The sequence below is a fragment of the Leuciscus leuciscus genome (assembly GCF_965113295.1).
Source record: "Leuciscus leuciscus genome assembly, chromosome: 14".
NCBI classification, from domain to species: Eukaryota; Metazoa; Chordata; class Actinopteri; order Cypriniformes; family Leuciscidae; genus Leuciscus; species Leuciscus leuciscus.
In genome coordinates this window covers 5125194-5140843 of record NC_138738.1, presented here as the reverse complement: position 1 = coordinate 5140843, position 15650 = coordinate 5125194, and the positions used below count along the sequence as shown (strand labels likewise).

At 36.9% G+C, this 15650-nt stretch overlaps 1 long non-coding RNA gene across 1 annotated transcript in view; it reads left to right on the top strand.

Moving 5' to 3' along the window:
• Nucleotides 1–11315, top strand: part of LOC309474208 — a 54858-nt gene extending 43543 nt beyond the window's left edge. Inside the window, exon 4 of the long non-coding RNA XR_014197244.1 lies at nt 11090–11315. This is a non-coding gene — a long non-coding RNA (uncharacterized lncRNA). The remainder of the gene's footprint in view (nt 1–11089) is intronic.
• Nucleotides 11316–15650: the final 4335 nt, after the last annotated feature.

Below are 15650 nucleotides of genomic sequence, written 5' to 3'. Positions count from 1 at the left end.
CTGTTGGCTTTACCATGATTTTTTTATGATAATCTAATCCTCTAATCTTGTTATGTTGATGGCTGTGTGAGTTGAGCAACATGCACAGATGTAATCTCACCCGTTTACTCCTGGTGTCTGTTATTTGTGTTGTTTCCTAGGCTGCTGATAGTCTGAATGCTGGGCATCTCGTAAAAGGAGCTGCAGAGCCACACACTGATTTACTGTATGTAAAATTGTAGCAGCTCCTGCTCTAAAAACAGTCCCACTTTTAGGACATTGGTTGCCACACGAGAGAGTCTCCTTCGAGTCGGCCTATTTAAACACGTCCTACACTGAACTCAGACTGGGTTATACAGCAGTCTGGAGATTAGTCAATGAGTGAGTTAATACAGTATATGTGCAACAAAACACTGATAACTATGAAACATCAGCTTATTGTGAAGCCAGACAATGCAAACAACACTGAACCTCACTGACTTTCATCGTATGGACAAAAAGAAGACTTTGTATCCACAAAAAAAAAGAAAAGAAAGTCATACAGGTATAGAACGACATTGGGGTGATTAAATGATGACAGAAGTTAAAGTTGCCCCTATTATGCTATTTTTAAGGTTCCTAATTTTGTTTTGGAGGTCTCCTAATAGATTTACATGCATCAAAGGTCAAAAATAAATTAGAAAAAAGACAAATTTTCTCATATCGTCACCTTCCTAAAATAATTGCCTGAGTCATTTTTTGACAAAAATTATTTTTTTGCATAAGTCATCTTCTCATGATGCTGGCCATCTCTGGTAAAATCGCCCACATCCTCAGTTGAACAGATCATGCATTTCATTTTCTACCCCTGTAGTATAATGGCCTATGTCAAGAGTGTGACTTAGGCTGTTTTATTTTGCCTAAGTCAAAAGACAATGAGACTTAGGCAATTTTACAAGCTTTTCAAGATGGCAGTTGCATCAAGAAGAACGAAAATCTACTCGGCCTCTGAAGTTAGGTTCAGTTTTTTGTGTTTTCTGAGAAACCTGAAAAAATGACTCGGGCAATTATTTTAGGAAGGTGACGATATTATACATTGCACATCACATTTCTCAGAGTCAGAAAACGGTTTTGTTCTAAACCCCTCCTCACCGAGAGCCTACTCTTCTCTGATTGGTCTGCGGCTTACTGCGAGTGTTGGAGGCTTTCTCAGCACTTAAAGGGATAGTTCACTTTGAAATTAATTTTTGGTATGTTTTAGCTTACCTCAAGGGCATCCAAGATGTAGGTGTCTTTTTTTCCGCAGTAGTTTCAATTTTGATATTTTTAGGTCAAACCGTTCTTGTGTGTCAGTCATATAATGCAGGTCGATGGTCACCGCCTCAAAGAGCAAGCACAGAGTCCAAATTAAAACAATTCCCCATCGTCCAAATTAAACAATTCCCCATCGTAAGCACACATTGATGGCCTAAGACACGAAACGAGCGGTTTGTGTGAGAAAACGAACAGTATTTATATAGTTTTTACCTCTTATACACAGCCATGTCCGAGTGATCTGATCTGACGTGTACGCAGACTGGTGCATAGATATATACACACTAGATGTCGCCTTGTCTACGGCAGTTCATTGGAACGAATGTCTTTAAGGCGACATCTAGTGTATATATCTATGCACCAGTCTACGTACACGTCAGATCAGATCACTTGGACATGTCTGCGTATAAGAGGTAAAAACGATATAAATACTGTTCGTTTTCTCACACAAACTGCTCGTTTCGTGTCTTAGGCCATCAATGTGTACTTACGATGGGGAATTGTTTAATTTGGACGATGGGGAATTGTTTTAATTTGGACTCTGTGCTTGCTCTTTGAGGCGGTGACCATCGACTAGGGGTGCACCGATCCGACTTTTTCAGTCCCGATACCGATACCGATGCCTGGGATTTGTGTATCTGTCGATACCCGATACCGATCCGATACTATTGTTGAATTAATAATAAACTGTATACCTTCCACCTTATACCTTCCTTGAAGAGACTAAAGGCACCAGACTTTACTAACTAAACATAACTAAGACAAAATAAAAGATGTATGTAATGTTGAATTCTTATTTAGGCCTATTTAAAAAACAATTGTGCATTCAAATCTAAAATATAATGTAATCAAACTCTTAAATTAAAATAAATAAAATGTAGCCACAAGAAACAAAACAGTGCATTGGTTGAACATACAATAGTAATCAAACAGTAACCAAACATTGTAAACATGTAAAAAATATAAAGTGCAAAGTCCTGCAAACAGGAATTTAAAATGCAACATAGCAGCTGAACCTGAGAATAAACAAATAAAAAGTTGGTCGAACAACAACAACTTGATCACACATAATAATAACCAAACATTGAACATGTAGTGCAGTGTCACACCACCATCACAAACATGACCTGTGAATGCTCACTTAATCAGCAATGGCAAATTTAAATGTCAGTTTTAATGATCAATATGTTTCATATTTTAAAAAATGAAAACAAAAAGAAGCAGGGTTGTTTTATATTTCGTGTTGTTATAAATATATGCAGTAAAGATGATCAATGTACGCGTTTGCCTGAACCACATTTATGTGGCCATTAATATGTTTAAGATTTTTTTAAATGAAAAGAGGCAGAGTGGTGTTTTATAACATATTTCGTTTTATTGTTGGCTAATACATACATAAAGAGATGACCGGAGTAGCCAGAGCGAGCTGAGTGACGCGATCAAGAACGCTGCTGTTCCATTTGCAGAATAACCGGACTTGCCGCCTCTCGTCCTCGGGAGTTCGTTCTCCTGAGTCAAACTTCTCAAGTCCGAACTACCAAGGACGCAAGTCCGAAGTTTGCGTACTTGGTATTGAGAAACGGCCTCTGGCTCGCTCCATGTTGCTTCTAGCATGCGACACACGTGAAGCTAACGAATGACGTAGGTTCTGCTGCGACGACAAAAAAAAAAAAAAAAAAAAAAAAAAAAAAAAAAAAACCTGGATCGGCCCGTGGATCTGTTATTTTTTCCGATCCCCGATCCAGCTATTTTGTCAGTATCGCGGCCGATATCCGATCCTAATATCGGATCGGTGCACCCCTACCATCGACCTGCATTATATGACTGACACACAAGAACGGTTTGACCTAAAAATATCTAAATTGAAACTACTGCGGAAAAAAAGACACCTACATCTTGGATGCCCTTGAGGTAAGCTAAAACATACCAAAAATGTATTTCAAAGTGAACTATCCCTTTAATACACAGTGATACAAACAGTAACGATGGCTTCATTTTTTTCGAATCAATTCCACTACGAGTCCTCATCTTTTTGAAGTGGAGGCAAAGTGGATTCGCAGCGCAGAAAACATCGTCTTCTCGACGTGTCGACAACATGAACCAAACTCTGCCAGTCTCAGCAACAACTACAGTGTTTGAGGGCGAGTCAAAGTAGATGTCATTCGTGGGCAGCCAATGAAGACAATAGGCTAGAATTATGCAAATTTATTACATTGTTACATAGGTATGTAACAGGAAGTGAGACTGGAATCGCTGACGACTCGTTACAGTCAGTTCTGATTTGATTCTTTCTTTTAGGAGACAATACCTTTATTTGTTGTGCACTTTGATCTGTAAAACTGTGCAGACATTTTTACATTCACAAACATCTACATCACACTCTACATTAAAGGTAATATCTGAAAAAGCATGATAAGGGCACTTTAAGGTTTAGCATGTATATTATGTCCAGTGTCGCCAACTATTTTCAATGGAGTAGCCAAAGCCTGCTCAAAAACATGCTAAATGTTGCTAGATTATGCAATGCGTTTTCTCTCCTAATTCATGTTCACATACTGTATTATAATATAATATATTGGCAAATGTCCAATAAAGATGTTCTCATTTACATCTTTTCTGTCAGATGACGGAGTGACTGACATGTTAACCAGCAAACCACCAAAAAGTCCCGTCGCACGGTCGCTTTTTTTGAAAAAAGCCGATAATGGGGTCTGAAAAGTCACTAGGTTTGCAACACTGATTATGTCCAAGTGCACAGGTGTGATGTAGTAATATGAGTGAATCTGTGCAGAAATGGACACAGCGTGTTCTGTCATAATGTTGAGCAAAATCAGTCTTTATCGAGCTTTAATGTGAGTTGCTCCAAAATAGGCCCAGACCACCTGTGTGTTTACATGTGCAATCAGTGCGCCACTCGCTGAGACACACCGCACCACAGGACAGCAGCTGCAGCTTTCACATCCTGTGGATAACACATTTGTGAAGCGAGCTGACTTCACTCTCGCATTCTGTTTCAACTTTGGACTCAGAATGTAAGTTGGACCCAAGAAAGTACCAAACAAATTTTTTTTTTCATGGTAATATTAGTAAATGACCATTGACACATTGATAAATAAATATTAATATGAATTATTTTCAATTAATTGAACTGTATTTATTTATAGAAAATAAATGTATCAATGTTAACTTTGAAAGACTTTTGAACAACTCAACATGCTTTTTTTTTTATCGTTTCACTGAGTTTGGTTTCTAAATGCATGCCGAATTTCAATGATTTGAGGGAGTAGAACTTAAATTCGTCCTAATTGCCCCCCCCCCCCCTGTGTCAGAAATAGCAAGAGTAATATGTTCAGAATCAAATAACTGCCTATTGCTTACTACATATTGCTGTATGTGTAACGGAGGCAAGCTAGTAAGAGCTGGGCAAGTAAACCTCACTCCCCTGGCCTCAAGAGGTGCACTAGCGACTGATGCAAGAGACGGTCTTTAGCGTCCTTGTTTGCACGCCCGCCATGCCGGAGACGCCAGTTCAAATCCCTCTCGGAGCGGGTCGAGTAGGACCGGTTACATTTGGTGCCGTGACACAGATGGGAGTGAAGTTTGGAGGGGGAAATTTAACGGATCCCGCTCGGAGCAGGTCGACTGCTTTTTTTTAAAAACAGTATGCATAACAGAATGCGTTATGCAATGATATAAATTTAAAACATTATTCTGCAAAATTTCTGTCAGGATTATTTTGTGAGTGGCATCTAAAATGGTTATTTTGAATTATTGATCCTTTTGATTGTCATCTTGTTCACAATGTTCTACCACAGAAACAATGTTGGCCAGCAGCATGTGTCCAAATTTCAATCTTAAAGGGATAGTTCACTTTGAAATTAATTTTTGGTATGTTTTAGCTTACCTCAAGGGCATCCAAGATGTAGGTGTCTTTTTTTCCGCAGTAGTTTCAATTTTGATATTTTTAGGTCAAACCGTTCTTGTCTGTCAGTCAAATAATGCAGGTCTATGGTCACGGTCTCAAAACACAAGCACAGAGTCCAAATTAAAACAATTCCCCGTCGTCCAAATTAAACAATTCCCCATCGTAAGTACACATTGATGGCCTAAGACACGAAACGAGCGGTTTGTGTGAGAAAACAAACAGTATTTATATCGTTTTTACCGCTTATACGCAGACATGTCCAAGTGATCTGATCTGACGTGTACGCAGACTGGTGCATAGATATATACACTAGATGTCGCCTTGTCTACGGCAGTTCATTGGAACGAATGAGGCGACATCTAGTGTATATATCTATGCACCAGTCTGCGTACACGTCAGATCAGATCACTTGGACATGTCTGCGTATAAGCGGTAAAAACGATATAAATACTGTTTGTTTTCTCACACAAACCGCTCGTTTCGTGTCTTAGGCCATCAATGTGTACTTACGATGGGGAATTGTTTAATTTGGACGACGGGGAATTGTTTTAATTTGGACTCTGTGCTTGTGTTTTGAGACCGTGACCATAGACCTGCATTATATGACTGACAGACAAGAACGGTTTGACCTAAAAATATCAAAATTGAAACTACTGCGGAAAAAAAGACACCTACATCTTGGATGCCTTTGAGGTAAGCTAAAACATACCAAAAATTAATTTCAAAGTGAACTATCCCTTTAACCGTTCTATTTCATCAGAAACGATCTGAAAACAGGGCTTTAAGTGTAAAATACCGAACTTGTCCTTTAACTATTAAAAGTATTTTCAGTAATTGAAATAAAGCTGAAATAAAAATATAAATTATTCAATGGAAAAACTTAACTTAAAGAACGTAAATGAAAATGAGAAAAGTTGCCTAATATTAATAAATACTATAATAAATAATACTAAAATAACACTGAGAAGGAGTAGCCTTTCCCAAAGTATGCTGAACATGTTTCTACCCTCATAGTGTGTCCCGAAGATCAGCGCCCACAAAAATACAGGGAACAGTTGTGTCTTTCCTAATAATAATCAATTAATAAAGGGTTGATGATGGATAAATTACATGAGCATTGTTTTTTAACTGTTTCCCGTCCCTCTCTGCCATTATCTTCAACATTTACAGAGGTCATCACCTTGCAATCAGGTAGCTGGTGTGTGTGTGTGTTTCTTGTCATCAAACAGCGCAAAGTAATTAAATAGGTACCCAGGAGACACAATTCTCAAGCAGAACGAAATGAGGATGTCTCTGCCGATGTGTCCTTGTGACATCTTTGGTGGAACGGTAGAAGGAAGCGAGAGAAAGAGAGGGAGAGGTACGGCTGCATCTGGATGTTGAGCACTTGCTGATGTTGTGGGATTTGGGAGAGGAGCTAACATAAATCATTCCGGTGTAATTTGCGCTTACACTGGCTGTCTACAGTAAAGGTCGAGCACTCTCTCTCGGTCTCGCTCTTCATGTTGGTGATAGTGAAAAGCAAAGTAGGGAGGAGAAACTGTGGTATTGTTTGTTGCTGTCTGAGGTGCAGATGTTTTAGTCTGGTCTCATTTGACAATGGTTCATCTTTGAGAGCCACTGTCCTCCTCTAGCACCACTCTCATCAGCACCATCTTTCCCCCTTCACATCTCTAGAAACTTCTTCAGCCGGAAGCTGCTCTTTTTGGATTTTTTTTATTAGATTTTTTTTTTTTCTTGGCCCAATTCTTTCTGTGCTCTTGTGTTCCACAAATGTTGCTAAATTTAATTTATTAGAATTATATTATTTATTTTTAAAATATTATATAGATTATTATCTATTGATCGATCGATCTATCTTCTTTCTTAGGCCAGAAGCAAGTACACAAACATAGATGCATACATAGATACATAGACTGTGTGCACTCCTTCAGGAATCTATGTCATTTAACCAGATGTGCTACTATTTAGCTAGCCAAATATATATAAAAAAAAAATTTTGTGTGGCATGATTCAAGTAGTTATTCTGTAACGAAACAAGTTGATCTGAAAACAAATTGACAGTTTGCACTTTGCAGTGCACTATACCGGTAATGCCCCTGCCTGCTATAGCGCCTCTTGAGGTCATGCTGAGAATGCAGTGGTTATGTTGAGTTGTTGTTGGTTACGTTCGGAAACCACGCTTGCATTGATGCTTTGCATCATGGCCATAGAAGCGTGACATCCGAGCTTGTTCAGGCTTTGGTCAGTCTCTATTAAGCACATTTAACTTTTCTATAGTAAACCTACATATTCACACTATGACTACAGAGAGCAGCAATCGAGATACATCCATAGACTGCAAAAGGATAGATCACACGCAAATTGTAAGGGCTGAGCTGAGCTGGGTCTTTTATGCGTTAAACTTAACAATAAACACGTTGAAAATGCTTTATAAACGCGATATTTTAAAGTAGACTTTTATAAAGAAAATAAAAAAGTGAAAAATTACTCACCCTCTGCTTCAAAAGAGACATCCGTTAGTCTGTTATCCGCCAAAATGCAGATTCGTCACGTGACAAATTCTTGCTTTGATTGGAGATTGGGGAGACGTTAGTAAGTTTGGATTTATTAATTTATTTAGAAATTAACAATTCAACATTTATTAAAATATTTAAATTATATTTACTGTCTTTACTTTAGAGTTGAAAATATCATTTATTTGTTAAAAAAATAAATAAAAAAGTAGCTTTCATTCCCGTTAAAATTCAAAGATGGCGCTGCTGTGAATAAGGTCTATGGTTTACATGTGTACTTCAGTATGTTTTGGGCCTGACACACACACAAAGGCAGCATATTGTGATTTTGTTTCGGTTTTGAAGTAGAAAGCGGTACATAACATTGGTCTCACATGAACTTTGTATGCTATTTGTCCACTGATAATTTGCTTGGACCATAGACTGTAAAAAAAAGATAGGTCTGTACCTACAGGAAATATATCTTCACCAAACGGCTACGTTTACAGTAATGACTGAATTGGAACAACTGGTTTGCGCACACAAACATATTCACCCTAAAAATGCATATTACTCACAGACTGCACATCTCCACAGAATCATGTATCAGACTGACCTAGAAAACAGGAAAGCCATCATCATCCTCTGCCGCCTCTACAAAGAAAAGAGCTCAAAGGAATGTAGCCGCCACCTGCCCTTGATATAAGCAAAGCACATTATGATCATAGAGCTCCATTGGTTTTATATATATGTGTGTGTGTGTGTGTGTGTGTGTGTGTGTGTGTGTGTGTGTGTGTGTGTGTGTGTGTGTGTGTGTGTGTGTGTGTGTGTGTGTGTGTAATAGTATTGTTACTGTTGAAAATGTTTCAGCAGTATCAGAAGGAATAGGGGTATAGAGGAAGATGCCTTGCAGTACAAGTGTTATACACAGCAGATGCTATATGTCTCACAAACACCTGCTAAGGCCACCCTCTCTTGTTCCTGTAGTAACCTCATTTGTTGGTGCCTGCTCACCTACTGGGTTGGTTTTGAGCACATCCAAGGACACAGATGCATGCAGGCTGTCTCTATTTACCAGTGACTACCAGAGAGAGAAAAGCAAATAACGCAGCCAGCTGTTTACCACCGAGGGCCCAGTACCTGCTGGTATAAATGTGAATTAATTTTACCAGGACATGCTGAGTCAGAAAGCAATTTACAGATGACGTCCCACCACTATATATCTCTGGGAGGGCTGCGGGGCAGGCGTGTCTTATGGGATAAGCATTGACGATTTAGATCAAAGATGGATATGTATAAATAAATTCTCCATATTGCCTTTAGGGTGCTGCTGAATATTTCATTTTGTATTGATTATTCTTTGCATTGCAAAATCAAAATTGTGGTTTTGATAACAAATTGTATGGGATATTGTACTATCCTCACTATGTGTTTAATGTATATTTATAAATAACAAGGCTCCATCATTTACTGCTGACATGTGATGAGTAAAACTACAAAATAGAAAATGCTAATGCAAGAAAAAATATTATCCATAACAAAATGACTATTGATTTCAGTTGCTAAAAAATGCTTAAATTCCTGTTTTGATTTTATTCGGAATAACATGCACCGATGAATTCTCCACAATAAAACCAATAACATGCATTAATAAAGAAAATAGGGTTAATTTTCCTTAATTGCATCTCCTCTGGTGTTTCAGTCTATAAAGTATTTGATTGATTTCAATTAAGGAATGGGCCAGTAATGATATCAGTAATGACATTAAGTAATGATTTCAGGTTCAGTCTGGTCTAGCATAGTTACTGTCGCTCTCTGTTTAACATTACCGTCTCAGGATGTGAACAAGTGACACACTTGACACACTTAGCCTGTCCTTCATCCTGCAGGTTTTAATGATTATCCGAGGATATCAGACATGAAAGACACGACATCGTCCGCAGAGCCCCAATTTCTATATTAACTGGCAGCAGGCTGCTCCATTTTCAGCAATCTAGGTTGATGTGTACTGGAGGAAACCGATGGCACTCTTAAAACGAGTGCCAAGAACTTGTGGTTGGCAACTGCAGCGAGGAACAGAACAGAGAGTTTCTGCACAAGTCATCACATAATAAGTCTATGCACTTGCATTTATCAGATATAAGAATCAGATTAGTTAAAAAATATAATACACAACGTGACATCAAATCTAATGATTTCATTTGTGCAAAGGAGGTTCTTCAGACTAACGCCTGTTTTTTAATACACCTTGTCACTTATCGATTATTGTTTAGTATTGTTTTTATCTTTAATAGCATTTCATGCTCACCTTTTCCCCCTGTAAAATGCTGAAGTGCAACTAATGCAACAACTCTCTGATCTTCAAATTAAAAAAATACAAGCATGTGAAAGCATTATGCACATATTCATTACAAATTTTTTTTTAAGTTGTAAATAAAACAAGGATTATTGGAGTACATTTAACAAGAAAATATCATTTCATTTTTTCTACATCAAAATTTCCCATTTAATTTGAGGTTACTTGCCATTTCTTTGTATTTTATTTGTGAAATGTACTAGTAATTTTGAGGGGGAAAATATCAAATTAAAAACTAATTTGCCGTTTTGTATTATTTTGTGATGTAAATATTGAGTTGCACCCTTTGTTGCAGCTGCAGGTGCAAAGGATTATGAGAAATACAAAGTTCTGTCATTAAACACAAGATGGCGCAGGCTGATAGGTCCTTAAAGGGGTCATATAATGCCATTTAGCTAATATGATTCTTTAGGGTCTAAATTAAAAGTTTTTAATATACTTTAATTAAAAATTCTCATTAGTATTGTAAGAAAACACTAATTTTACCTGGTCAAAAACAGCTCTGTTTTCAGCACGCCGTTTGAGTGCATGTGTCTTTAAATGATAATGAGCTTTGCTCACCCCGCCCCTCTGTTCTGTGCGGACAATAACACAATAACCATAACGCGTTGTTCATTATAAACGTGGGATTATGAATTATATTGAGAACGTCGTACATAGAAAACATGCCGTAATGTACCCTGAGTGTAAAAATAGCCGCATTCGTGAAGCGTGCAAGCGATTTGCAAAGATTAATATAAATATTAATATAAAGGTTAATAAAACGTTACACTCACTTCAGTCCTTTTTTCAGGAGCAGCTTCTTAGCAAAAACAGCTTTATACTGACCTCGTTTGTAAAGCAGTCTGGTGTGTGAAATGATTCACGCTCGCAAACATGAAAGCATTGACGTTGATCGTGGGGAATATTCCCTTCGAAAAAAAACTCAGCCACTGCGTCTTCAGCGGTTCGGATTTAGGAACATCAGTATGACTGCTGTGTTCGTTATTGCACTGAAGAACAGAACACCACCATTCTGCTCATAGACAGACAGTGCTCCAGCTATCAACAATGACCGCGCCGGTCCGCGCGGGCTATGATTGACAGCTCGCTCACGAGCAAGGGCGGGTCTGTGTTGAAACGCTCCTGTCAATCAGCAATTGTGGGAGGGGCGTCGATTTTGTGACGTCACAATATCGAACAGCTTGATTTGAGATGGGGGGAAACGTATAAGAAGATTTTAAAAAAAACACTGGATGGATTTTTATAATTTTATGATGGTTGTGTACAGGCACTGCCAGCATTTCAGTACAATCAACTTATAAAAGTGCATGTACCATTATATGACCCCTTTAACTCAAAATGCCTTCAATCATGTCTTTCTCTATAGTGCACAGCTGATTGGTTCCTGTAACATCAGCAGCCAATGAGCTCGCTGCTCAACCTTCAAATACTGGTCAGCATTTTCTGTAGCAGTTGCAGCATGCTTTCAGAAACCCTCCACTTTCCCCAGCTCCACCTGTATAGATCTACTATATGAGTAATTCAAGTATGCTGTATTGTACAGCGGCAGCATGTCTTACTTGCTCACAGCATGTGTCTGAATGTCTGCTCTGCAGCAGCAGCAATAATAGCAGCAGTGTAGCAGATCTATTTTGCCAAGACCAAACATCTCAACACCACTGTCATATCCATTACTATGCCAAACAATCCGAGAGTTGTCTTGACAGAAATGGTAAAAAAAAATTAAAATTATCAGTAACATATGCCAAAAAAAGCCATATGCTTCGACTGAAATGTAAGCCATTAATCAGCAATGCGCTAACAGCGATTCCAAATGTAGAAAGTAACACCCTGGCAACCAATCAGAACACTCAAGCAACTGCATAGCAACGTGTTGACAACCACAGTGATTGAGTTTTGCATTAGCAGGCACAATTCACTTTTCTTCAGAAAATCTAGTTTCTCATCCACATTCCATGCAAAGATGATATATGCCATTCTGCTGTGCTTCACTCCTTCCTTTGAATTGTTTGGCTGTCAGTAATTTGTGTTAATTTCTAACAAGGGAGTGATTAGGAGCTAAAAATGGCATGCTAGCATAAAAGCTATATCATGTGCTAGTATAGTTCTGTTCTCTCTCCATGGCATGCATAGTAAAGAATCTCCACCTCTCTCCATTGTGTAGCTGAACAATTCATGTCTGCTATTGTCCAAAACTATTATGTTCGCTCTCCAACATGAGAGGCAAACAGTGCGTCTTCTGAGGCTTGAATACAACAAAGAGGAAAAAAGACTAATGTGAAAAGTTTGCTTAGACCAGTAGTATCATCCACAATATAACTGGATTTGTACTTCTTCTAAGGAAAATGTGAGTGCAAAAGCCACTGCCACAATGCTTTGGTGTTGTGAATGGGTTCCAGGATGTTGCTAAATGGATGTTAAGGTATTCAGAGTGGATTCAGTGTATTATTATTTGGTTGCCAGAGAAACTAGCATGCAGCCATCTTTAGAATTTTGTCTTTGAACTTCATTTTTGCGGTCTCTCTGTATATTTCAATGGCATCGCTGTTGAAGAGTAATTAGCTGGCGAAGTGGATTTACTTATTGTAGAGTTAATGAAAGTTATCATGAGCATTGTAAAGTTTGAGGCGGATGTCATATCAAATGTCAGTAGACCGGGAAGATTTTAAAACGAGAGGTTCATTCATAAATCCGTAAGATCTTACCTTCATGCTGTGGAAATACAAACCGGAAGACAGAACACAACGAGCGCCATGCGGAAAAGGGGCGGGGCTACATGTGTGTGTGTGTGTGTGTGTGTGTGTGTGTGTGTGTGTGTGTGTGTGTGTGTGTGTGTGTGTGTGTGTGTGTGTATGAAGAGTTCAGATGCAAAAGCCTCTAGGTGCCATCTGAAATTTTCTTCTAGAATGATAATTTTTATCAAGCTTGTATATTAAAGTTCAGCAATTTCACTTAAATGGAAATGAAAATAGCCTATTAATTGTCATTTAAGTATACGAGCTTGATAAAAATGATCATTCTATAGAAGAAAATTTCAAATGGCACTTAGAGGCTTTTGCATCTGAACTCTTCATATATATATTCAAATTCAAATATATATATATATTAGATTTGAACTTAGGCCTACATTTAGGCTTGAACTCAAACTTGAATGAAAATTAAGATAAAAATATAAAAATAAAATCTCATTCAAATATGAATAAATATTATAATATATAGGTAATACTAATATAACACGGGTTTGTGTTCCTAACCCTGAATAGCTTTTGTGCAGAGCTTTCATTAACAACAGCAACAACAACACATAGAGGCGTACTTTGTCTTTGATTTATGAATAGGTAACCAAGTCGGCATCAACACTCCATTGCTTAACAAATAAATCTGCTTGAACATGCCTTAAGCAGGTCTGTATAGATTTCCCTGGAGACTCGAAGCTATTGATATGATTCGCAAGTCCCTTCAGGGAACACAGACTCGTCACTGTACAGCAGCCAGCCTCTTTTGTGCTGGATTCTTTTTTTTTTTTGGTTTTTTTTTGGTTTATTTCAAGACATTTCCATGCATTAGGCTTTAAAAATAACTGTTTTCCCCTCATTTACCGGTATATAATTTATACATCTACTAATTTTAGACATTTGGCTTCAGAATGTGTTGTTGATGGGTATTTAAAAGATAAGCTTAAATTATTAATGAGCGTTCATAATAATAAAGAGCTATTTTAAAAATGACCATGTTCAGTTATTCCATGCTGTCTTTTTCTCTCATCTGGGTTGCTGTCCCAAAATAACCCATCCTCATTTTGGGTCTGAGTCATATATGATATAGCATCGCTGAAAAGCTTTCAATTGGTCGCATGAAACATTTTTTCACATTGCAGTATCTGTTTAATTGAACAATAAGTTCACTGTAAAAAAATGATCGTGATTTTAACGGTCAAAGACTGTAAAAATGCTACAGTGAAAAACTGTTAAATGGTTAAGAGAAAATTTCCTTACTTGATACGGTAAACAACTGTGATAGATCTAATGGTAAATGTAATGTAATTTTACTGTTTTTGGAAGTGAAAAAGAACAAGTCATTGTATAATTTACAGTGAAAAAGCGTAAATTGACATTCCCACAATTCCCTGCGTGACACTTCACATTTGATGTATTTTTGTTGAAATAACTATGTTTCTTCATAGTTTTCTTAGTTTTGTCTAATCAGTTATGTACATTAGGGTTTTATGTTACATTTAATGTTGTTAAATTAATGCTTATTGCATTTCTAAAATTTCAGTGTGTGTGTATGAATGACACTGTGCAGCTTCTATATATTATCATTAACTTTCTTGTGAAAGAGCTGCTTGTGATGATCTTTAATTCATCATGTGACTTTCATCTCCACTGTGATTGGTGGTTGTCAGTGTGTTACTATGGTACAAAACAGATATAAATACATCAATAGGTCAATAAATTAACATTATATCATATAATTAAATACGGTTTATTACTGTAAATTTAAGTAAAGTCTGTAAAATCTAAAATGTTTCTACCGTATTTTTGACGGTAAAGTTCTGGCAACCACATCTGTCGATATTTTACCGTAAATTTAACAGATTTTTTTTTACAGTGTTGTTTTTTCCCAAACCCAGGAAAAAATCTATCAAATTTGGTTGCTCTATTGTAGGCATACTGTAGGATGACTGAGAATGTTGTAATTTCTCATATGCATGCATAAAATTACAAAGAGGACATTGTTCGCAAAAAATATGCATTAAGGAAGGTTTACTTGCATGCTTGTGATTTACCTCAGTGTGAAAGGTTAAAGGCCATCTTGATCATTGCACTTCTAAATTAATGAAGTGAATGATTAATTGATTGCCTTCTGCAGATTATCACAAAATCATTATTATTATTGATTATATGATCCATTATTATTGATAAGCTTTTGAACCCAGGTCTTACGTCATGTCATGTGCTTGAAAACAATCCCAGCTAACAGAGACTCCAACCATTTATTTCAGTAACATTCTTAGAACATTCGTTCAGACTCAGAGTGCCGTCTTTAATAATTCTCTCAAAATGTTAGCATAAACACATTATTTATACATCATCATGGAATGTTTTAGTTGGACATTCATTAAACGTTTTTTAAATGTTACTACTTGTTGCAAAACATTTACATATTCAAAAGTAACAGTTGCACTTTATTTTACAGTACGTGCACTTACAGTGTAGTTACCTAAGAAAGTACTGGTTAATAAGGTAACTATGGGTTAAGGTTAGGTTTTTAGGGGAACAGGACTGTAAAATAAAGTGCTACTAAACGTTCCCATAATGTTTGCAAAATTATATAATGAAATGTTCCCTTAATGTTCACATAACATTTTTTTTTAAAACATATAAAAAATTGACGTTTTGAATGTTGAGAGTAGAAATAATGTTTTCATAACATTTATAGAATATAATTTTTAATATTTTTTATATATTTTTTTATATTTTTATAATATGAGAATATTTTTTTTCTAAGATACATAAATGATATTTAAAAAAATCTGTCAAATACAAGATTGCAGCTTAAATTCAAAAGGTCTTTGCATGATTATTTTGATTACATT